The following is a 24,838-nucleotide window of genomic DNA, read 5'->3' as shown; positions in this document are numbered from 1 at the left end:
GCTAGGTTCTAAAGTCACTGGGAGTGCTGGTGGGTCTGGCGCTCCTGTTGCGGTTCAACTGCATGGGGTTCGGTTAGCCAAATGTTTGTTTTGAGAGCTCCCTTAAGACAGAGATTAGAGATCGTATTTGGCGTGATGAATATGTTGAGATTTTCTCTCTTTTGCCGTTAGAGAAATTAAATTTGAATAGAGGAAAGTCTGACGAGAGTAAGGCTGGATTCACACGAGCACATTACGTCTGTAATGGATGGAACAAATTTTGGCCGCAAGTCCCGAACCGAACACACTGCAGGAAGCCAAAATAAGTGTCAGACAATATTAGCACCATACAATACAATACAATACAATACTGCTGTAGTACAGCGCCCTAATAATACAGTGTACTTAACACTAAATGAAATTTACTACATATTTCAAGGATTTTTCCAGGAACATTTAAATGGGTTTATATGGCCACAAAATATTTTAAAAAAACAAACACTTTACAAAATACTGATGTTCTCCCTTCCAGGCTGTATCACGTGCTTGTATTGTCAGGTCAGTTTGATCGCTGTTGTATCTGATCCCATCAGAGGAAAGCAGGAAAAACCTTCCCACATCTCTCCCTTATGGAAAAGTTTTCCCTTCATTCCACTAATGGGAACCATATAAAAAATACACAATGCTCACATTGCCTAATAGGACAGAATACATACAGGAGAAAATAAGAAAACAGCGTCTAAGCTTTACAATATAGTACTGGGGGGGGATTGTGTACAAAAAGGAAAAATAAGTTGTACGGCCACCAAGACGAGCTGGAGATCCTTCAGCTTCAATTAGAGTCTGTTCACATGTGGATTTCAACCACATTTTATTAAATTGGCATTAGAATTTTAGTGATCTGAATAGTAATCTGAAAATTGGTAACTGTTTCCCTGCCATTTTTTTTTTTTCATTTTTCAAAGGCTTAATTTATAATTTTGCAAAAAAAAAACGGACAAAAATACTGCAAAGCAGGAAAAGCAAATAATAACACATTAAATGTTATTGAACCAACAAACCCAACCAGTCACACAGAGAGGCGTCCATTTCCTCATCTAAGGCTTCGTTCACATCTGTGTCAGGACTCTGTTCATGGGTTCCGTTGAACCTTTCCGTCAGAGGAATCCATGAATGGAATTTGCATCACAATGGATTTCAATGGTGACGGATCCGGTGCAAATGGTTTCCATTTCACAGATACTAAGGAGACCCTAGCAATTGGCAGGTATATGTTGAATATAGAAGGAACAAGATGTGCCTAAGGCACATTGAAAACCAATTTCCCAATTGCTAATCAGTATAGTTAAAATATAACTTTTATTATTTTGCTATTAAAGATGTCCATGAGGACATAACAATCAGCACGAACAGTTAAAATTAGTAGCCAGTATTGCTTCAGCACACGCTCTGTATTCACTCGGTCTGCATATATTGCCAGACGGAGTGTAAAGTACTCAGTTGCCAGGTATCATGTCAGCAGCTGCAGACTGCCGAGCTATAGTGGATACGATGTGGTATGCGTGCTCAGAATTGCCAAGCAGGTTAGGCTTTTTAAAATAATAGATTTAGCCCCCCCCGACATGTTTCACTGTCAACACAGCGTCCTCAGGGGATCAAAACGGGGCTAGTGTGCGCGCGTGTAGATTGTCAGTCCCTTTAAAAGTTTGCAATTATCGTCACACAGGGTTCACCTGTGTGAGAACCAATCGGAGCTCAGTACAAGGACCGAGCCTCCACAGTGAGAGATTGACATATGTATTAGCCAATATGCGAGCCGTATGCGTGACCAATAGGGGTGTGCAGGGCTGCCATCAGGAATTTCTGGGCCTCATACTGCCAATGAGTCTGGGCCCCCGCCCCCCTCGTTATTAGGAGGGGGGGGTGAAATGTAAAGGGGCGGAGCAGGGCAGAGACAGGAGGTGGGTGTCGGAGGGCAAAGGGGAGAGACTAAGTGCCAGGGCTGGGAGAACTGAAGGTAGCAGTGGCAGCCAGGGGGGAGACGCAACCTCACAGGGGCTCTGTGGAGTGACAGGGAAGAGACAAGAGTGTGTGTGTGTGTGTGTGTGTGTAGAATCTGTCAGGGTGTAGGAGGGCAATATAAACAAAAATCATTGCACTGAAGCCCTATACACAGGAGAGTCACTCACCAAAATGTAGTCCCTAAGATCTCCCACCGCCACGGGCATGTCTGGATGATGCTTTTGCATTCTCTTCACACGCTGCACACGCGTTATCTGTGTAAAAACCACACAACAAAATTAATTCAGACGCCAAACAAGAAAAAAATTCAGATCCTAGACCAGACCTGTTAGGTAATTCAGACACCTTTCCACCAGACCCCTACCTGTGGCCAGAGTTTAGCATTTAGACTTTTATCTACAGGGGGGCTGTGTCTGGAGCTATCTACAGGGGCAGTGTGTGGAACTATCTACAGGGGGGGGGGTTGTGTGGCACTATCTAAAGGGCGGTGTGTGTGGCACTATCTACTGGGGGGTGTGTGTGGTACTATCTACAGGGGGGGTGTGTGGCACTATCTACAGGGGGGTGTGTGTGGCGCTATCTACAGGGGGTGTGGAGCGCTATTTACAGGGGTTGTGTGTGGCGCTATCTTCAGGGGGCTGTGTGTGGCGCTATCTACAGGGGAGGTGTGTGGCACTATCTACAGGGGGGTGTGTGGCACTATCTACAGGGGTGTGTGTGGCACTATGTACTGGGGTGTGTGTGGCGCTATGTACAGGCGGGTGTGTGTGGCGCTATCTACAGGGGGCTGTGTGTGGTGCTATCTGCAGGGGTGGGTGTGGCGCTATCTACAGGGTGGGTGTGGCGCTATCTACATGGGATTGTGTGGTGCCATCTACAGGGGGCAGTGTGTGCCACTATCTACAGGGGAGTGTGTGTGTGGCGCTATCTACAGGGGGTATGTTTGGCGCTAACTACAGGGGAGTGTGTGTGGTGCTATCTGCAGGGGTGGGTGTGGCGCTATCTACAGGGTGGGTGTGGCGCTATCTACATGGGATTGTGTGGTGCCATCTACAGGGGGCAGTGTGTGGCACTATCTACAGGGGAGTGTGTGTGTGGCGCTATCTACAGGGGGTATGTTCCGCATCAAAGAGGGGGATGAGTGGAAAACTGCGTTCAACACGCCCGAAGGTCATTTCGAATACCTAGTCATGCCCTTTGGGTTGTGTAATGCCCCTGCCGTCTTCCAGAATTTTATTAATGAAATTCTGAGAGATTACCTGGGTAATTTTCTTGTAGTGTACCTTGATGACATACTGGTGTTTTCCAAGGACTAGTCCTCGCACGTGGAGCATGTCAGGAAGGTCCTCCAGGGCCTTCGGGAAAATAATCTGTTTGCGAAGACCGAAAAATGTGTGTTTGGGGTACAGGAGATACCATTTTTAGGTCAAATCCTCACTCCTCATGAATTCCGCATGGACCCTGCCAAGGTTCAGGCTGTGGCGGAATGGGTCCAACCTGCCTCCCTGAAGGCGCTACAGTGTTTTTTGGGGTTCGCTAACTATTACAGGAGATTTATTGCCAACTTCTCGGTCGTCGCTAAGCCTCTTACGGACCTCACTCGCAAGGGTGCTGATGTCCTCCATTGGCCCCCTGAGGCCGTCCAGGCTTTTGAGACCCTCAAGAAGTGCTTTATCTCGGCCCCCGTGCTGGTTCAGCCCAACCAAAGGGAGCCATTTATTGTGGAGGTTGACGCGTCCGAGGTGTGAGTGGGGGCCGTCTTGTCCCAGGGTACCAGCTCCCTCACCTATCTCCGCCCCTGTGCTTACTTCTCTAGGAAGTTTTCGCCCACGGAGTGTAACTATGATATTGGCAACCGCGAACTTTTAGCCATTAAATGGGCTTTTGAAGAGTGGCGTCACTTCTTGGAGGGGGCCAGACACCAGGTAACGGTCCTTACTGACCACAAGAATCTGGTTTTCCTAGAATCTGCCCGGAGGCTTAATCCTAGACAAGCTTGTTGGGCACTGTTCTTTACCAGATTTAATTTCTTGGTTACCTATAGGGCTGGGTCCAAAAATATTAAGGCTGATGCACTGTCACGTAGTTTCATGGCTAATCCTCCTTCTGAGAAGGATCCTGCTTGTATTTTACCCCCTGGTATAATTGTTTCTGCCACTGATTCTGACTTAGCCTCTGACATCGCGGCTGATCAAGGTTCAGCTCCCGGGAACCTCCCTGGGGACAAACTGTTTGTCCCCCTGCAATACCGGCTAAGGGTACTCAGGGAAAACCATGACTCCGCTCTATCTGGTGATCCTGGCATCTTGGGTACCAAACTCCTCATTACCAGAAACTATTGGTGGCCTGGGTTGCCTAAAGACGTTAGGGCTTACGTCGCCGCTTGTGAGGTCTGTGCTAGGTCCAAGACCCCTAGGTCCCGACCTGCGGGCTTCAGCAAGATGTGCCACTTTGTGCCCCTTAAGAAACTACCTAACGCCAAGACGTTAGCTTCTTTGTTTGTGAAACACATTCTGCGTCTCCACGGGGCCCCGGTCAATATAGTTTCGGACAGAGGGGTACAATTTGTTTCCTTATTTTGGAGAGCTTTTTGTAAAAAGTTGGAGATTGATCTATCCTTCTCCTCCGCCTTCCATCCCGAAACTAATGGCCAAACGGAAAGGACTAACCAATCCCTGGAACAATATTTAAGGTGTTTCATTTCTGACTGTCAATTTGATTGGGTCTCATTCCTTCCCCTCGCCGAATTTTCCCTGAATAACCGGGTCAGTAACTCGTCAGGGGTCTCCCCGTTTTTCTGTAATTTCGGGTTTAATCCTAGGTTCTCCTCCGTTTCCCCTGGTTGTTCCAATAATCCCGAGGTAGAGGACGTTCATCGGGAACTGTGCACAGTCTGGGCCCAGGTTCAGAAGAACCTAGAGGCGTCCCAGAGCGTACAAAAGATTCAGGCTGATTGTAGACGTTCTGCTAACCCCCGGTTTGTCGTCGGGGATCTGGTGTGGTTGTCGTCGAGGAACTTGCGCCTTAAGGTCCCGTCCAGGAAGTTTGCTCCCCGATTTATTGGACCTTATAAGGTCATTGAAGTCCTCAACCCTGTATCCTTCCATCTGGAGCTGCCCCCATCCTTTCGCATACACAACGTCTTCCATGCCTCCCTCCTGAAACACTGCTCCCCGTCCTGGTCCCCCTCGAGGAAACCTCCTGTTCCCGTTCTCACCCCTGAGGGGGTGGAATTCGAGGTGGCCAAGATTGTGGACAGTAGGATGATCCAGGGCTCCCTCCAGTACCTGGTCCATTGGAGAGGATACGGGCCGGAGGAGAGGACTTGGGTACCTGCTCGAGATGTTCACGCTGGGGTATTGATAAGGAGGTTCCACCTTCTCTTCCCCACTAAACCGGGTCCTCTTAGTAAGGGTCCGGTGGCCCCTCATAAAAGGGGGAGTACTGTAAAGGATCTGCCAGGCACTACGTCTGGGTATACTCCCAGGATTAATCAGTCGACACCTGAGGCCAGACCTCTGAGACTGACACCTGCTCCCACCAATCAGGGTGGCAGGCTCAGGAGTGGGAGAGCCTATCGCGGCCTGGTCAGTCAGAGTTAGCTCCGCCCCCTGTCCATTTATACCTGCCGTTTTCTCTTCCTCCTTGCTTGTTATTCTTCTTGGATTCCTGGCCCCACTGCTGCCTTGCTCCAGCCTGCTTCTTCCGTGCTTCTGCCTTGCTTCAGTTCCGTTTATCCTGTGTTGCTCTGCCCCTGGCTTGCTTCTGCTCCGTGCTCCCGTTTGTATACTCCACTACTTCCTGATCCTGACTGGCTCATTCACCGCTCCGTTTCCTCGCGGCGTTCCGTGGGCTACTGTATTCCCTTGCGTGTTCCCTGTTTGTCTCCCTTGCACTTAGACAGCGTAGCGACCGCCGCCAAGTTGTACCCCGTCGCCGAGGGCGGGTCGTTGCAAGTAGTCAGGGACAGGGCGGTGGGTAGATTAGGGCTCACTTGTTCCCTTCACCTCCTTCCTGCCATTACAGAAGTTTTTATTTTATTTTTTTACAGCGTACACATCATAAATGCCGCAAAATAATTGTTGTGCAGGTTATTACGGCCGCGCCAATACTGAATGTGTGTATATTTTATGTATTGAGACTTATTTTAATGTGTTTTGTAAAAAAGGTGTAGGTGTATATTTTTTTTATTTAACATTACTTTATGTTTTTACTTTATTTTGTAAACTTTAATGTACTGGTATATATCTATATACGGATAGTACACAGGCAGTTGTTAGGACAGACCTGAGTATGCCCTAACAGGAAATATGGTAGGACAGTCCTGGGGTCCTTCATTGGACCCTGGCTGTCTGCCCATATATGGTATGTCCCTCAATCGCGTGACAGGGATTCCTGCGACGCGATCCAAGGGGCATCCCCCCTTCTTATTTTCCCCTGAATGCTGCAGTCAGCTTTGATCGCAGCATTCAGGGGAATAGCGGAGGAGATGAGAGGTTTCTTTGATCTCTGCCTTTATAGAGTGGGACTGTGGCTGTGTAATACAACCATTGCCCCGCCCCGCACGGGGTCAGCACGAGGTGATGCGGGCGGCGCTGCACTAATGAGCGGCGGTTCAGGCACTGAAGACAGAACATGTGGGGGTGTTTTGTAGTGCGCCCGCCATGTTCTGTTTTCATTGCCGCCACTCATTAGTACAGCGCTGGCCGCATTGCATCATCCTGGCGGCGCGCACATGTCAGGACTTCGGAGCGGGGCCGTAACTGTATCACACAGCCGCAGCTCCGCTCTCATACATTCATGTATTACAATATTGAGCTGTGCGGCCGCACAGCTTAGTATCGAAATACATGAAATAACGGTATCGAACCGTTTGGGGGTGCACGGTATCGAAACCGTATCGAAGTTTTGATGCATCGTGCATCCCTACTCAAGTGCCATCCTCCCTCCATTATTATCTCCTTCCCACTCTAGCATCATTTCCCTCCCTACCCAATGCGATCTCCCTGCCCCCATTATCATCTCCCTGCCCCCATTATCATCTCCCTGCCCCATTATCATCTCCCTGCCCCCATTATCATCTCCCTGCCCCATTATCATCTCCCTGCCCCATTATTATCTCCCTGCCCCCATTATCATCTCCCTGCCCCCATTATCATCTCCCTGCCCCCATTATCATCTAACTCTACCCCCATTATCATCTCCCTGTCCCTATTATCATCTCCCTGCCCCATTATCATCTAACTCTACCCCCATTATCATCTCCCTGCCCCCATTATCATCTCCCTGCCCCATTATCATCTAACTCTACCCCCATTATCATCTCCCTGTCCCCATTATCATCTCCCTGCCCCATTATCATCTAACTCTACCCCCATTATCATCTCCCTGCCCCATTATCATCTCCCTGCCCCCATTATCATCTAACTCTACCCCCATTATCATCTCCCTGCCCCCATTATCATCTCCCTGCCCCCATTATCATCTAACTCTACCCCCATTATCATCTCCCTGCCCCCATTATCATCTAACTCTACCCCCATTATCATCTCCCTGCCCCCATTATCATCTAACTCTACCCCCATTATCATCTCCCTGCCCCCATTATCATCTAACTCTACCCCCATTATCATCTCCCTGCCCCCATTATCATCTAACTCTACCCCCATTATCATCTCCCTGCCCCCATTATCATTTCCCTGCCCCCATTATCATCTCCCTGCCCCCATGATCATCTCCCTGCCCCCATTATCATCTCCCTGCCCCCATTATCATCTCCCTGCCCCCATTATCATCTAACTCTACCCCCATTATCATCTCCCTGTCCCCATTATCATCTAACTCTACCCCCATTATCATCTCCCTGCCCCCATTATCATCTCCCTGCCCCCATTATCATCTAACTCTACCCCCATTGTCATCTCCCTGCCCCCATTATCATCTAACTCTACCCCCATTATCATCTCCCTGCCCCATGATCATCGCCCTGCCCCCATTATCATCTCCCTGCCCCCATTATCATCTCCCTGCCCCCATTATCATCTCCCTGCCCCCATTATCATCTAACTCTACCCCCTCCCCATAGAAAGCACGTCTGTATTAGTTTACACTGCAGCATAGGATTGTATCCCTATCAGCTCTACAACGGCTCTTTTCTCCTGTCCTGTGTAAACAGAGGGAGAAGACTGGTTTATTGTCACATGTTACACAGGACGGGAGATAAGAGCCGTAGAGCTGATACAATCCTATGCTGCAGTGTTAACATAATACAGAGGTGGGTAAGATATTTACTTTCTATGGGGGCAGGAGGAGATTTTTTCAGGAGTCTCCGGGCAGCAGCAGCCGGACACAGATATTAGTACTCACTGAAGACGACGACTGCTGCTGCTGCTAGACGTATCCTCCGAGGCTGAGCTCATAACTCCCGCTGCTGTGATGTCTCCTCCCCGCACGCTGTCACGCTGTTGTGGAGGAGGAGGGGCGGGCACATCTCACTCTCCAGCGGGCCCTTACGGTTATTCTGATGTAATGAACGGGCCCCTGCTTCGTGATGGGACCTGTTCCTTTCACCGTAATGAAATCGTAAGAGCCACACTGCCGTGAGTATATTAATTCCAGCGGCAGAGTGCGGGCCCCTTTTTTTTTAATTTATGCCCGGGCCCCTCACTGCAGTACCCCCAGTACCCCCCTGATGGCGGCCCTGGGGGTGTGCTGAGTGCGCATGGGCACTAGCATCACGGCTGGACTTAGTAAATTTTCTTGCTTTAGCACTGTTTTCGGCGCCTGCGTACAAGAGGCACTGAGGATCTTAGCCGATTTCAAGGTTAGTAACGGCATGTGCGCATGTCTAGGCTCTTAGAAAAAAGAGCACTAGATGAATCTCTATAATAGAGACTTGCCATCTAGTTTGACCATTATGAAGAAAGTATAACTGGCCTATTGGGATGTAAATCACGTTTATAGATACCATGATCACGGACAGGCTTAGTAGAAGGTCCGGAGAGAACTTGGACAGTATCTAGGATAGGGGTCTGAGTGTGTTAGGAACACAATGGTACCGTATTCACAGTCAGATTTAACTAAGTACTCCGAAATTTTAGTGCGCATGTCTAGGCACTTAGTAAATACATCAGCAGGGAGTTCTCCTACAGATAGGGTGCGTATTATAATAAATGCATATATTGTCTATATTACAAGTCAACCTAAACATTAAGTCATTTCCGCAAGGAATACGGCTCAGCCTCACTATATTGGTTCAAGTAAAGGAAAGAGGAGAGAAGACGACAGGGACGGACAATTAGTCCAATGGACATAATAGACTACTTGAATAGTCAGTGTAGAAATATATTGTCTCTTTTTTCAATGGAGATAAGCATTGGTCTTAATGACCAGATGACAACTGTCAGTATATACATATATGTGTATACCAAGTGTGGCATTAGAAGCTAGGGCGATTATAAAAAGGCTACAAAAGTGAATCCTTCATTTAGCCCATTTGGGCTTAAGGATCTGAGCCTATGAATCCATTTCGCTTCTTCTTGCAGTAGTTTTTTATCAAGATTCCCAGCTCTGGGACCCAGCTTGACTTGGGTGATGCCCCAAAATTTAAGAGCATTGATGTTTCCTTGGTGGTGAAGTCTAATATGTTTAGAGAGAGGTGTATCCTCCTTCATATTAATCTTACTTTTGTGCTTCGAGATCCTTCTGCGGAGTTGTTGAATGGTCTTGCCCACGTATAATTTTGGGCAGGGGCACTGTGCAGCATAAACGATACCACTACTTTGACAATTAATGAATTGTTTTATGGTAAAGATCCTCCCATCAACTGGGTTGGAAAAGGTTTTGGTCGTCGGCATCAGAGGGCAAAAAGAGCATCTGCCACAGGGAAAGGATCCCTGTATTGGGGGCGGAAGCCAAGTTTTTTGTTCAGTTAATGGTCTCGAGTAGTGACTATGTGTTAGATATTCACGGAGGTTCTTACCTGTCCGATAAGTGATGTTGGGAATATCAGAGATTGTGTCACAAATGTCACTGTCTGTTAATAAAATAGACCAGTGTCTCTTTAAGATATTTTTAATTTGATATGAGCAATTATCAAAATTCCCTATGCATCTGATGAGGGAAGATGGTTTATTAGCAGCCGGAATGGATTTATCATTCTCCTTTTTTCCATGTAGTAGATCATCCCTAGATGTTGCCCTAGCCCTAGCATAGGCTCTATGCAGGGTTTTCTTTGGGTATCCACGCGCGAGGAACTTTTTATATAGTGTATCACATTCTAATTGGAAGGTGATTTCTTCAGAGCAGTTTCTTTTTGCTCTCAAGTACTGTCCGATAGGAATACCTTTTTTGAGGGCCGGCGTATGGAAGCTTCCCCAATGCAGGAAACTGTTTGTTGCAGTTTCTTTTCTGTAGATATTAGTTTGTACTGCCCCACCAGGATCCAGGGAAATTTTTAGGTCCAAGAAATTAATTTCGTTTGTGTGTATAGTGTAAGTGAATTTCATCCCAATATGATTATTGTTGATGATATCCATGAAGTCGGAGAAAAGAGCAGTGTCCCCCTCCCAAAAAATAAGTATGTCATCTATATATCTACCCCAGAAAGAAATGTGACAAGTGAAAGGGAGTAGATCATCGTTAAAAATTAAAGTGTCCTCCCACCACCCCAAAAATAAATTTGCATAAGTGGGTGCACAAACAGTGCCCATGGCCGTGCCTTTAAGTTGGTGGTAGAATTTGTTATCGAAAAGAAAGTAGTTGTGTGTGAGTAGAAATTGTAATAAAGATACAGTGAAATTGTTGTGTGCCTGAAACTGAGTCCCCTTAGTGCTCAAAAAGTGTCGGACAGCACTGAGACCCAGATCGTGATTGATATTGGTGTACAGTGACTCAACATCGATAGTGGCTATTAGTGTAGTGGAAGAGACGTAAGTCCCCTGGATCCTGGTGAGGGTGTCTTTTGTATCTCGTAAAAACGAGGGCAGGGCTGTAACAAAGGAAGACAGTATTTCGTTTACGTATGTACTGATACCTTGCGTTAAATTGTCATTACCGGAGACAATTGGTCTACCAGGTATTGGTGTGACATTTTTATGTATTTTGGGCAAGGCGTAAAAAGTCGCCAGAGTAGGTGTAGAGTTATACATCGATTTGAATTCCTCAGGTGATATTATTCCATTTGACCTTGCATTAATCAGTAGTGTACGTAATTCAGATAGATATCGCTCAGTTGGATTACCATCCAATACCTTATATGTAGATGTATCATTAAGGAGTCTCTGGACCATCGAGACATAGTCTTTACGATTGAGAATAACAATATTGCCCCCTTTGTCAGAGGGTTTGAATATAATTTCTTCGTTTTTGCTAAGTTCATCTAGTGCTGTTTTCTCTGATTTACTGAGATTGCTTCGAAGTTTTTGTTTTTGCGATTGAAGTTTCTTTAGATCAGCACTGACCATTTTAACAAATATATCGATATGTGGATATTGCGATATAGGAGGTGTTAGTCGTGACTTCGGTCGTAATGAAGAGAAAGGGCCAGTAGCCATATCAGCTGGGTATTCATTTTCATTTGCTAGCTCTTCTAGTGCATGTAAGGTAGTCAGTTCAGTATGATTAAAAGCAGTAGCATCATCCGATTTGTTCTTGAAATATTTATGTAAGGCAAGCTTTCTTGCAAATAAATTGACATCTTTGGTCCAAGTGAATTCATCAAAATTTGGAGTGGGAGTATATGATAGGCCTTTACATAAAAGTGATTTTTGCTGGACTGCAAGGACCCATTATCCACTTTACCTGCCCAGGACCTTAACCATCCTTCTTTGAATTAACACACCAACACCTTCTTTATGGAAATGTGGAAGTGGCCACAGCTTTATTCTTATTTACAAACATCGGCATGAAGACATATATATATTTATTTATTTCTCTCCTCCTGAAATGCCGATGCTCCCTGTCTCCATCAGGCATGTAGGGTGCTACCTCCGTCTTCATCTGCCGTACTTTCCGCCAGCTGTGACATCTACGAAAAAAACAGAAAAACGCCAGAACAAGAATATAACCGTAGAAAAATTTCCAAAAACAAAAACCAAAACCACCAGGGGAGGGAGGGCGGGTGTTTCTTCCACTGCAGCTTGAAGGTAAGAGGGCTTCCCGCTCCAAACCCCTGCCTTATATCTTCTTAACCACGCCCCTCTTACCCCTTGTTGACCAATCCTGGTCCTGGGCATTATTTTAAACCGTTCCATCCTTTCTTAACCCCTTGCAGTCCCTGACACTCTCCCTAGGCGCTTCAGTGTCTACAAGACTGCAAGGACCCATTATCCACTTTACCTGCCCAGGACCTTAACCATCCTTCTTTGAATTAACACACCAACACCTTCTTTATGGAAATGTGGAAGTGGCCACAGCTTTATTCTTATTTACAAACATCGGCATGAAGACATATATATATTTATTTATTTCTCTCCTCCTGAAATGCCGATGCTCCCTGTCTCCATCAGGCATGTAGGGTGCTACCTCCGTCTTCATCTGCCGTACTTTCCGCCAAGAAGGGGGAACTGAGAAACCTACTCAGTCCCCCGACCACCCCCACCAAGCAACGCCAACCCTCTCTCGGCACCATCCAAGAGATCCAATAAAAAGATATCGAGCCCGATATCATTCAGATGCACTCCATCCGGCGCCAGCAGATCTGCATTATCCCCCTCCAGGGATTGGTGTCGCAACCCGATCCCCCCTATAGAGCGAATGAACCGCGACACCCGCACATTAATTAGCCTGCGCACTCTCTCCAACGCTGCCATATTCCTCGCTCCTCGCCACACCGTGCGCGCCACTATTTCGGACCAAACTACCACGCAACGGGCGAACAGATCCTGAAAACGCGCCAAATCAGTCCGTATAAATGACAATAACTCAGCCATTTTCACTTGGCCGATATCATTTCCACCCGCATGTATGATCAGGACAACAGGTCCATACGTGTGCCTTGTAACTGCCACTACTTCTGGCAGTAACTGCACCCACCGTAATCCCCGGACACCTCTCCAATGGACGTCGGCCTGTGAGAGGCCCAAATTCGGACCTAATGGCCTTCGACCCGCTCGAACCGCTGCCCAGTGCACATACGAATGCCCCAAGATCCAAACTTGGGGGCGCCGCGACCCTAACAAAGAAATTAAGCTACATTCCGGTCAAATGAAGATACAGGCAGGGTTAACATAACACTCCATATAAAACAAGGAAGGAAAACAGGGATGGGGGGGGGGGGGAGGGGGAGGGGGGGAAGGGGGCGACATTTTTTATGAAAACTTCCAGCTTACACACTCTTTAAAACCAAATCAGGTCGCACATATGACTTATAGCTATTAGAACGCCATCTACCCAGACTCATGATAGCCGCTGAATCCAAGCCCAAGGCATCCGCCTCAGTTGCCGCCCCTATCCTAAACGAATGTGTACCAAACTCGCCCGGTGGCAAACCCAGGTATTTCAAACCGGCCTTGAAAATCGCCTCAAATTGAAAACGCGACATTGCGGATCCATCCTGATGGATCAAGAATTGGGCCCCGGGCACTCTGACCAACACGAATTCCTGGACCCATTTTACCGGGCAATACTGCCCCCCAATCCTCCCAATCGACAGCCAAGCCCCCCTCCCTACCATGTCAGTCTTTGACCTCCGCACACAGACCCTGAGAGAATCTCCCAACGTTACTACATCCGATCCGAGAAGACCACCGCTTGCACTTACGCTGTGCGGAACCAGCTCACTAACCCGTAATGCGGCAAAGAAAGCCAAAGAAAACGCCGCGCCGAACAAGGACACTTCATATTCATCCCGACACACAAAACATAAAACGGCTAGAAGCCGACCCAAAAGCGAAAAAGATACTGGCCGCCTCGTGTCCCTGGAAAACGCCTCTTTTTTCCACCCTTTTAAAGACTGCCGAACTACAAATTCTTTTGTAACATCTCTGCATCCCCACAATTTTAACATAAAGGCCACCCCTGCTAAAAACTTGCTCGCCGTGGCCGCACTACCCCCTTCCTGACGTATTTGTACCAAACTGGCTATCGTGATGTCCAGGTGACACCCATCCTGTGATGGGAAGTTATTCCCCGCAATCTCCAACCACCGATCCCACGCTCTGCAATGACTCTTCCAAGTCGCCGGTACCACCGAACCCCTCAACAGCCTCATAAGTTGTCCTCGACCAGGGCCCATAAGTGAAGGGGGGGGGGACACCCCTTCTGCCAAAGCTGCCGGGTGCAATTCCCGAAACCGAGACATCTGTGAACGAGACAAAGCATCAGCCATCACATTACTGACACCCGGAACATGTTTTGCCCGAAACCACACATTCAAACGCAAACACTTCAAAACCAACCGTCTTAATAAAGCTAATACCGGCAATGAACTAGACGACAACCCGTTCACCGCATGCACCACCGCCATGTTGTCTGTCCAAAATACAATCCTCTTATTCACCATCATGCTACCCCACAACTCTATTGCAACTATAATAGGAAACAATTCCAATAGCGTCAAATTACGTAAAACTCCCAAATCACTCCAATGCAAGGGCCAAGGGGATCTACACCAACTTCGGCCCAAAATTGCTCCAAAACCATCACTTCCGGCTGCATCCGTAAACAATTCCAAGTCTACATTAGACAACTCAGCGTCCTGACACACAGACCTCCCATTAAACGAACTCAAAAAAGAATGCCAGACAAACAAATCCTTCTTCATACAAGAGGTTACCCGGATAAAATGATTTGGCTTCGAGATACCTCTAGTGGCTAAAGACAAACGCCTAGAGAAAACCCGACCCATTGGAATTATACGACAAGCAAACACCAGCAATCCCATTAACGACTGTAACTGTTTTAACGTCACTTTTTTCAACCACATGACCTGGTCAACTTGCGTCACTAGCCTTGCCAATTTATCATCGGGCAAGCGAAAAATCATCCGCTCGCTATCTATTTCGATACCCAAAAATGACAAAACAGTTACAGGACCTTCCGTCTTATCTTCGGAAATAGGTACACCGAAACGCGACATCACCTGTCGAAACACTCTCAGCAACGTGCTGCACAACCCAGAGCCCCCCGGGCCCACAAAAAGAAAATCATCCAGATAATGAATGACCGAGTCACAACCAGACTCCAAACGAACTACCCATTCTAAAAATGACGCAAACATCTCAAAGTAACTGCATGATATTGAACAACCCATGGGAAGGCACATATCCACGTAAAACCCTTTGTCTAAACAACAACCCAGCAGGTGAAAACACTCCGGATGAACCGGCAGCAAACGAAAGGCCGCTTCAATATCAGATTTCGCTAACAACGCCCCCTGTCCAGCCGCCTGTACCAGCCTTACTGCAACATCGAAAGACGTATACGAAACCGCCGCCTCCGCCCTAGAAATGCCGTCGTTAACAGAACCACCGCGAGGAAAGGAAAGGTGATGAATCAGCCTAAACTTTCCTCGTTCCTTCTTTGGAACTAAACCAAGGGGGGAAACTCGCAGATTCGTATACGGCGGCTCAGTGAATGGACCTGCCATTCTCCCTAATTCCACTTCTTTTGCCAATTTTAGCCGCGCAATGCCCACATTCTCATTGATCGACTTCAAATTGTCAGCCAATGACAATGTCGCAGAATATTCAAAAGGAATCTCAAAACCAAACGAAAACCCGCTAGTGAGCACCTCTGCTTCCCGCCTCCTGTGGTACCGCTCTAACCATGGGCCCATCTCGAGCACGTTCACCGGCGTTCTCCGCTGCGCCGGAAGAAGGTGCCTTAACCGGCTGCTTACCTCTCCGGAAACACCGGAGCGCCGCATGAGCGCCCCCACAGATAGAGCATTCATGTCGGAATTTGCACGTGGCAAAGAAACGACAGTGGCCCTCGTTGTAGAGCCAACAGGCACCCGTGGGCCTAGCGGCCGCAACTCCAGGGGCGGGGCCCGGCGCTGCGGCCGCACTGGGAAAGGGGCGTTGTTGCCTGCTCCCTTGCGCTAAAATAAGCTGCAACCACACGTCCGTTGCCTTCGTCGCCCAACTAATATCAGGCGACAAAGCCAAACGACGCCGAAATTCTTCATCATATCGCCACCAGGCCGCACCACCGTGCAGCCTGTGGGCGCTGAAAATTGTGTCAAAATAGACAAACAACTCGGCCCCTTTCCCAGGATAGTGTTGGCAAATAACATGAGCCAGTGTAGCGTAACACTGTACCCAGTTGCCAAATGTTTTTGCTACTTTCGCTTTCCTATCTGAACCTCTCTCAAAACCCCGCTCCTTGTCGACAGTCACCTGCTCCACCGAGACCAAGGACCAAATATCCACAAATTCATTCCTCCAAATCTTGTCCTTGATCTCAGCTGACAAATGAGTCCCGAGAGGAGCGACTCCACAAAACAATGAATCTCTAAACGTCAAACTAGCTAAAGCATTCTCTTTCTCAGACGGGGGCATAGCTCCCTCTGGTGGCACCGAGGGACACGACGTTCCCTCATTCACTTTTAACCCAGCCACCACGGCTTTCAAAACAGAAATCAAATCCGCACCCGCTGCATTAGATTTATTAAGCCATGCGTCACCGCAGGCTGACTCACCGCTCCCAGAGGTCCCACCGACTCCAGAGGGTCCTTCAGCCACTTGCCGCGGCACTGGAACCACGGCCTGCACCTCCTCCACCGGCCCGGCGGGAGGGACAACCTGGGACAGCTGCTCCTGATCCACCGACAAGCGCTGCACCTCCCGGTGTCGACTGCGTCTCTGCGGCCGTGATGATCTCCTCGACGACCTCCTCCACGATCCGGATGATGCGGACGTCGTCGCCGACGAGGAGGAGAAACCATCGCTGGAAGACGAGGAATACCGCCGACCACGCCTCTTCCCGTCACCTGACCTGCGACGTCCATGATGGCCGTGCCGGCGATGTCCACCAGCCCGGCGTTTCCTCCCTCGCCTGGAACGCTCCCTTCTCGGACCTGCAGGAGAGAAAGATGACAAGGCAGGAGAAGGGCAAATAGAGTCCAAAACACCCTCAACCCTATCTTTCCTAGCACACTCCCCCCCTGGCCTTGACCCATGCTGACAGGGGCCCGGGGTGGACCGGGGTGGAGAAGCGACAGGCACCGCAGAAGCCCCCGCCCCCTGGCTGGGCTGCTTGCTCACCGTCCGCTTCCCCGAACCCGCCGCCATCTTCTTTTTTCGGGAGCCGCCATCTTGTGTCCTGGCCGCACTGCGCCTGCCAGGACGTCCCGCCCCTGTTCCCCCCGCCGCCAATTCTGGCTGCGTAGAGAACAGCACGGGGAAAGATGGCGCCGACCCCGGCTGCACACAGGCACCGGAAGCAAGTCCCAGCTCCTGTGAACATGCCGCATGGTAAGCGACCATGTCGGACCAGTCGCCTGAGTCCGCCATATTCACCCCACTGTCACGATAGTCGACCGCTGCCTCCCCGCCCGCATCAGCAGCTCGAGGCGGGTTGTACCGTGCCCGTGCCGGTTTAACAGCCGCCCTCTTACCGCCATGGGGAAGGACGCCAGCGCGATGAGTGGGCGGGGGGGAGGGGGGCACTATGTCGACCGACGAAGCACCCGTCGACATAGGCCTAGGGGACCTGCTGGGACCACCGCATGACTGTGCGGCAGTCACAGCGCCCCTCATAGCAACAGGGCTAGGGCTCAGTCGAACCGGAGGGCGTGTAACGCGCTGCGGCCTACCTCGGGTAGCCGCTCCCGACTGTTCCGTGCCCCGCTCAGATCCTCGCTTCTCTCCTTCCTCCAACAGGGATTCCAGCCAGGCAGGTCCCTCCGACGCTACCCGCTGTGCCACCTTCCGCAACAGTTCTTCTGCCATCTTCTTGAACGACCACGCTCTGAAATCTCCACAGCAGCAGCAAAGGTGTTTCTTCCACTGCAGCTTGAAGGTAAGAGGGCTTCCCGCTCCAAACCCCTGCCTTATATCTTCTTAACCACGCCCCTCTTACCCCTTGTTGACCAATCCTGGTCCTGGGCATTATTTGAAACCGTTCCATCCTTTCTTAACCCCTTGCAGTCCCTGACACTCTCCCTAGGCGCTTCAGTGTCTACAATGAGCTAAGTTCAAATTGTGAAAGATTTACTACTTGCATATCATCTGACAAGCGATTGTCACTGTGTGTCATTTGGTCTGGCTCCATGGTGTGTTGTGCAGACCTAAAAAAGGGATCGCAGAAAAGGTGTTTGTGGGTCCTGAAACTATGGAGCTCGCGTTTCCCACGTTCACAACATTCCTCATTGGGCCATCCTTGTGTTTTCCCACAGGAAATGGGGTGCTGGGTGTCACCGTTGTGGGTATGTGGGACGCTGAGGGGATAGAAGAGGCAGCATATGTAGAGATAGCTGACGTAGCTGAGGTGGCGGCACGTTGCCCATTGTGAGCTGTCCATATTGGTGATATACCTTTAGGGCCGGTAGGTGTTCTTTTTGACGGATTATATTTTCTATTTTTCGTTTGGCTCCTAGTCTATTGTCGTCAGACGGCAGTCTGGACTCTTCTGTGCCAGATACGTCTGACTCAGAAATGTCAATAGATCTGTTGTCACGATTATGAAAAGGAGTAGGAGGGGCACGGCTACGATATGTATATATCTGACCTGTGTCAAAATCTCTGCGGTCTCTAATATATTTTCTATGTTTTCTCTCCTTTATTTCTCTCTGTAGATGTTCAATGTTTTTTTGTAGTTTTATTTCACATTCACAATATTCTGGTGCTGAACTGAAGGTCTGAATATCCTGAATCTCTTTTTCTAGTTGTGAGCCAACCTTGAGAAGATCTCTTTTCTCAAAATCTAATAGATATTGCATTAAACGCAGGGAACTTTCAGTTAGTATTTTTTCCCATCCCTTAATGAAATTTGTGTCACTGCGATATAAGTTAGGTATTAGATTAATACGTAGACCTCTGTAAATTATTTGTTGTTGTAGATATGTTTCTAAACTGGTAATTTCCCAGCAGGATCTTACATACTGCTTATAAGTTTTCTGAAGGTCTCTAAAGGCAGTGTGTACATCAAATTGATGTAGTGGTACGTTTTCCGTGGAGAAAACGAATAGAGCCTCAGAGGCCAAATCATCTGGATTCAACTTTCTCGATAGAAAATTTGCCATCACCTGATTAATGGTATATATATGAATAAGATATCTCAATAGAAGACAAAAAGGGGTCAAAATATATAGGCACATCTTGTTCCTTCTATATTCAACATATACCTGCCAATTGCTAGGGTCTCCTTAGTATCTGTGCTCCAATTGGGTTAATCACCCTATATATTTTGACCCCTTTTTGTCTTCTATTGAGATATCTATTCATATATGTCCTCATGGACATCTTTAATAGCAAAATAATAAAAGTTATATTTTAACTATACTGATTAGCAATTGGGAAATTAGGCACATCTTGTTCCTTCAATGGTTTCCATTTATCACCGTTGTGTGAGGGTTCCATCGTTTTGACAGAATGAATAGCAGAGTCGACTACGGTATTTATTCAGTCAAAATAACGGAACCCTTACACAACGGTGATAAACGGAAACCATTTTCACAGAATCCGTCACCATTAAAATCAATGCTGATGCAAACAGAAACCTATGGTTTCAGTTTGGAGTCCGTTCATGGGTTCCCCTGACGGAAAGGTCCGACGGAATCCATAAACGGAGTCCCAACGCCGATGTGAACGAAGCCTTAGTTATAAGGATTAGAGATGAGCGAACCGGGACAACCGAACCCGGTTTCGGTCCGAACTTCCGGAAAAGTTCGGTTTGCAGCGAATCCGAACTTCACCGGGTTCGGCCGAACCCGTTTTGACCGAACCCGGTCAAAAATATTATACAAATCGGCAGCCACTTATCTTTATCAATCACTAATAGAGAAAAGAGGCTGCTGATTAAAAATAAAATAAAAAGCATTTCATACGTACCCGGTCGTTGTATTGGTGACGAGTCCCTCTTCTTCCTCCAGTCCGACCTTCTTATCTGACACGGCAGCCTGTGATTGGCTGCAAAGGCCTCTGCAGCCTGTGATTGGCTGCAGAGGCCTCTGCAGCCTCTGATTGGCTGCAGCGGTCATATGGGCTGTGTCGTCATTCAAGAAGGTCGGGCCGGATGTCGAGAGGGACGCGTCACCAAGGCAACGGCCAGGAGACCGGACTGGAGGAAGCAGAAAGTTCTCGGCAAGTATGAATGTCTTTTTTTTTTACAGGTTACAGTATATTGTGATCGGTAGTCACTGACCAGGGTGCTGAAACAGTTACTGCCGATCAGTTAACTCTTTCAGCACCCTGGACAGTGACTATTTACTGACGTCGCCTAGCAACACTGCCGTATTGACGGGTGCACACATGTAGCCACCCGTCATTACGGGTAATATATTTTATAATGGGAGCACGGCTCGGAAAAACGACCGGCTGCCCGTGGCCGGCCGTGCTCATCTCCTTAAATACTCTGTGCTGCCTTAAATTCTGTGGACAGGTCAGGATCCTGTTTCTTTTAAATTCTGCTGGGGAACCCGCTCGATCCACTATATAAGGCTGCGCTACAGTGCAGCATTTAAAAGAAACAGGATCCTGACCTGTCCATAGAGTTTAAGGCAGCACAGAGTATTTCAGGAGATGAGCGTGCAGATTCAGTGCTGCTGTGAACTCTGCTCTTACCATTATGTAGCTCAGTTGTACCTCTCCTCCACTCCTGTCCTCAATAACACCTTCACATGATTGGCAAGTCACCACGTAATGGTAAGAGCAGAGTTCACAGCAGCACAGAGTATTTCAGGAGATAAGCGTGCGGATCTTGTGCGGGGTGGTGACTTGCCAATCATGTGAAGGTGTTATTGAGGACAGGAGTGGAGGAGAGGTAACAGACTGAGCTACGTAATGGTAAGAGCAGAGTTCACAGCAGCACAGAGTATTTCAGGAGATGAGCGTGCAGATTCAGTGCTGCTGTGAACTCTGCTCTTACCATTACGTAGCTCAGTCTGTTACCTCTCCTCCACTCCTGTCCTCAATAACACCTTCACATGATTGGCAAGTCACCACCCCGCACAAGATCCGCACGCTCATCTCCTGAAATACTCTGTGCTGCTGTGAACTGTGTGTGTGTGTAGATGTTTGTGTGTGTGTGTGTTTTTATATATGTGTGTTTGTGTATATGGGTGTGTTTGTGTGTGTGTGTTTGTGTATATATGGGTGTGTTTGTGTATATGTGTTTGTGTATATGTTTGTGTGTGTGGGTCTGTTTGTGTACATGTGTGTGTTTGTGTATATGTGTGTGTTTGTGTATATGTGTGTGTTTGTGTATATGTGTGTTTGGGTATGTGTGTTTTTGTTTGTATATGTGTTTGTGTATATGTGTTAGTTCGTGTATATATGTGTGTATATGTATGTGTGTATATGTGTGTGTGTTTGTCTCTTTGTGTGTGTGTGTTTGTGTATATCTTGTTGTGTTTGTGTATAACTGTGTATATGTGTTTGTGTATGTGTATATGTGTGTGTTCGTGTATATGTGTGTGTTTGTCTGTTTATGTGTGTGTGTGTGTGTGTGTGTGTGTGTGTGTGTGTGTATATCTTGTTGTGTTTGTGTATATATGTGTGTGTTTGTGTATGGTTGTTTGTTTGTGTGTGCGTGTATATATGTGTGTAGGTGAGTAGAAGTATTGTTATTGTTCACATTGATAACTGTTTTTTTTATGTTGTTGCAGATTTTGATGTACCGATTGGACTACATCTTCGATTCGTTGGACTACTGCGTAGATCTACGTTTTTTCAAATTTTAATAAAATGGTTAACGAGGGTTTTGTTGGGGATTTCTTATTTCAATAAAAAAGAAAAGTCTTTGTGGTTTTTTTTAAACTTTATTAGTGCCTAGATAATGGCAGTTGGCTGATTGACAGCGTCCATTATTAAGGCGGTACTTAGTGTTAGCCGGTGCAGAGGCTAGCACTAACCACCCATTATTACCCCGGTACCCACCACCACCTGGGGTGCCGGGAAGAGCTTGGTACGATCCAGTACCCGACCATCTTTTGTGATGGTCGGGTACTGGGGCGGCCGTAGGCTGGTATTATGAGGCTGGGAAGGGCCAAAAACAGTGGACCTTCCCACCCTTGTAATGCTAGGCTGCTGCTGCTGTGTTGTATCGGGCTGGTTATAAAAATGGCGGGGACCCCCACGTCGTTTTTTTTTTTTAATTTAACAAATTTAGCAATAGACGGGTCCCCCACATTTTTAATAATCAGCCATATACAAGGCTGCAGCAGTCTGGCATTACATGGGTGGGAAGGGCCACTGGTTTTGTCCATTCCCAGGCTAATAACACTGTGTTGTATGTGGCTGGTTATGATAAATTGGGTGGAACCCCATGTCTTTTTTAAAAAAAAATCAAAATAAATAAATAATTAAAAAAAATGACATGGGGTCCCCCCCACTTTTATAACCAGCCAGATACAACACAGCAGCAGCAGCCTAGCATTACAAGGGTGGGAAGGTCCACTGTTTTTGGCCCTTCCCAGCCTCATACCAGCCTGCGGCCGCCCCAGAGCCCGACCATCACAACAGATGGTCGGGTACTGGATCGTACCTAGCTCTTCCCGGCACCCCTGGTGGTGGTGGGTACCGGGGTAATAATGGTGGTTAGTGTTAGCCTCTGCACCGGCTAACATTAAACCTCGCCTTAGTAATGGATGTTGTCACTCAGACAGCGGCCATTACTAAAGTGGTAGTAATAAAATTTGAAAAGAAAAAGACAAAGATATAGATAAAATATTTTATTGAAATAAAGTACCCCCAACACAACCCTCATTAACCATTTTATTGTAGAAAAAAAAAACGTCATCTAAGTAGTCCTCGAAACCGACGTAGTCCAAACACCAAACCTGTAAAAAAATAAATAAAAAAAAAATGAAATAAAACATGTCGTAGGCTTAGATTCAGTTTAATGTGTGATACTGACTGTTATACCATGTATAGAAGCCTGCCGCGAAGTTGACTTAGATACAGGGCGCCAGCAGACAGTATTATACATGGCCATACAGACATATATACAAACAAACATACATGCAAACATACATACATACATATATACAAACATACATACATGCATACATACATATATATACAAGAATGCACATATATACATGCAAATATACATACATGCAAACATACACACATATATTCATACATACATACATACATACATACATACATGCAAACTATCATACATACATACATGCATACACACACACATGAAAACATACATACATACAAACAAACATGCAAAGATACATTCATACATATATACAAGCACAAATATACATGCAAACATAAATACATGCAAACATAATTACATACATGCACATATATAAACATACATGCAAAAATAAAAACATGCAAACATACATACATGCACATATATACATACATGCAAATATATACATGCAAATATACATACAAACATGCACATATATACATGCATGCCAACATACATGCAAACATACATGTGCATATATACATACATACATACAACATACATGCAAACATACATGCAAACATACATACATGCAAACATACATACATACAAACATACATGCAAACATACATAGATACATGCAAATATACATACAAACATGCACATATATACATACATGCCAACATACATGCACATATATACATACATACATACATACATATAAGACAACATGCATACATACATACATACATGACAACATACATGCATACATGCAAACATACATACATGCAAACATACATGCAAACATACATACAAACATACATACATGCAAATATACATACAAACATGCACATATATATACATACATACATGACAACATACATACAAACATACATACATGCAAACATACATACATACAAACATACATACATGCAAACATACATGCAAACATACACATGCAAACATACATACATACATACATGCAAATATATACATGCAAATATACATACAAACATGCACATATATACATACATGCCAGCATACATGCAAACATACATGCACATATATACATACATACATGACAACATACATACATACATACATACATGCCAACATACATACATGCCAACATACATACATACATGCCAAAAAAAATAAATAATACGTTCATACTTACTTTCCTCCTGTCCGGCCTCCAGCGATGACGTTTCATCCATGTCGCCGCTGCAGCCTGTGATTGGCTGCAGAGGCAGTCACGTGGGATATACATAGTGAAGTCCCCTGGTGGGACTAAAAAACAAAAAATGTGAATCGGTTAAATAAAGTTTGTGAAAAAAAAAAAAATTACAGTCAAAATCAGATAAACCCAAAAAGTGGTTTTATTTAGTAAAAGTGTCAAAACAAATAACACATGCACATATATGTTATCCCCGAGATCGTAACGACTTGAACAATAAAATGAACACATTAATTAAACCACCGGATGAACAGCGTCCAAAAAAAACGCAAAAAACAACGGCAAAATTCTCTCTTTTCTCCCATTCCCCCCATAAAAAATTTAATAAAAGTTAATCTATAAGTCCTATGTACTCCAAAATAGTACTAATGAAAACTACAAATTGGCCCGCAAAAATCAAGCCCACATACGGCCACATTGAAGGAAAAAAAAATAATTACGTCTCTTGGAATGCGGTGATGCAAAAACAAGTAATTTTTTTCTAAAAGGCTTTTTATTGTGCAAACGTAGGAAAACATATAAAACCTTTACATATTTGGTATCCCCGTAATCGTGCCAACCCATAGA

This window comes from Rhinoderma darwinii, unplaced genomic scaffold (assembly GCF_050947455.1).
Source record: "Rhinoderma darwinii isolate aRhiDar2 unplaced genomic scaffold, aRhiDar2.hap1 Scaffold_106, whole genome shotgun sequence".
Classification (NCBI taxonomy): Eukaryota; Metazoa; Chordata; class Amphibia; order Anura; family Rhinodermatidae; genus Rhinoderma; species Rhinoderma darwinii.
The sequence above is the reverse complement of the archived record's forward strand: the minus strand, read 5'-3'. Positions refer to the sequence as shown.